Source organism: Dasypus novemcinctus, chromosome 1 (genome assembly GCF_030445035.2).
Source record: "Dasypus novemcinctus isolate mDasNov1 chromosome 1, mDasNov1.1.hap2, whole genome shotgun sequence".
Classification (NCBI taxonomy): domain Eukaryota; kingdom Metazoa; phylum Chordata; class Mammalia; order Cingulata; family Dasypodidae; genus Dasypus; species Dasypus novemcinctus.
The window spans coordinates 34,931,828-34,933,291 of NC_080673.1; positions in this window are offsets into that span (position 1 = coordinate 34,931,828).

Below are 1,464 nucleotides of genomic sequence, written 5' to 3' on the forward strand. Positions count from 1 at the left end.
TGGGTTTCAAAATTGTTGGGGAGCCATAGCACTGTTTCCTTCCAACTACTATCTTTGGAATGTTTATCTTATTCCTGTCCCTCCTTTTCATATTGGAAGCAAATCACTTGTTCTCTAGGTTTCACAGGTCCATAGAGAAGACTAGTGCCCAAGGACAAACTACACCTATAAATGAATTTGATGAGACTTTGTACTAAGCATTGTTTCTGAAATGATTTAAGGCTTTTGCGATATTGTGATGGAGTGAATGGATTTTGCAAGCAGAAAAAAAGACATGTCGTTTTGGGGTCCAGAGGGTGGGGTGTGATGATATGAAGGTATATGTACCCCAGAAAAACATGTTTTCAAATGTAATCCATTCCTGTGGAAGTGGACCCATTGTAAGTAGGAGCTTTTCATGAGGCTACTTAGTTGAGGTATGACCCTTCTCAACCACGATGGGTCTTAATCTTATTACTAAAGTCCGTTATATACAGAATGAATAAAAAGAAATAAAAAGCCATGGAAGCAAGAAGCTGAAAGCAACAAAACCCAGAAGAGAAGGGAGAGACCAGCAGATGCCACCATGTGCCTTACAATGTGGCAGAGGAGACAAGGATCACTGTCAGCCAGTCTTTGGGAAGAAAGTGTAGTCTTGATGGTGTCTTGATTTGGACATTTTTCTAGACTCTAACTGTAAGCAAATAAATTCCCATTGTTTAAGCCAAACCATTTCATGGTATTTACTGGAACAACCTAGAAAACTAAAAGAAGATGCTCTTCAGATACAACCCCCAGGTATTGGTTCCTTTGAGGGCTAAAGAGACCCATGGGAGTTATGGTTATGGCAGATGGGATTAACTACCAGGTCAGATGGCCCCTCTTTGGAACTGGTGTTTATGTGTGATGAATCTGGACTCAGATGGGATCTCTCTTCATAAGACTTTCATGCTAATGTGCTGGAGTTGCAGTTAGTGTTGGGGTTTAAGATATATTTAGGGGATTTGAATCTCTGGACTGACAATGTGATAGCCAGGTCCTGAGCCTCAACAGACTCCAGCACCTACCATCTGATTTATTGGACTCACCACACTCAGCTAAGATGGAGTTGAAGAAGGACAACCACCACACCATGGAGCCTAGAGTGATTACAACTGAAAGTGGGAGGATTGCATCCAGCATCCATGTGGAATCTGAGCCTCCTCTTGACATAGAGGTGCAATGGACACAACCAATCCAATGTCCACATAGAAAAGGTGGCATTGGATTGGGAAAAGTGGACATGATGGCTGATGGGTATGGGGAAAGGCAGGAAGAGATGAGAGGTGGAGGCGTCTTTGGGACATGGAGCTGCCCTGGATGGTGCTTCAGGGGCAATCACCGGACACTAAATCCTCACAGGGCCCACTGGATGGAATGGGGGAGAGTATGGGCCATGATGTGGACCATTGACCATGAGGTGCAGAGGTGCCCAAAGATGTACTT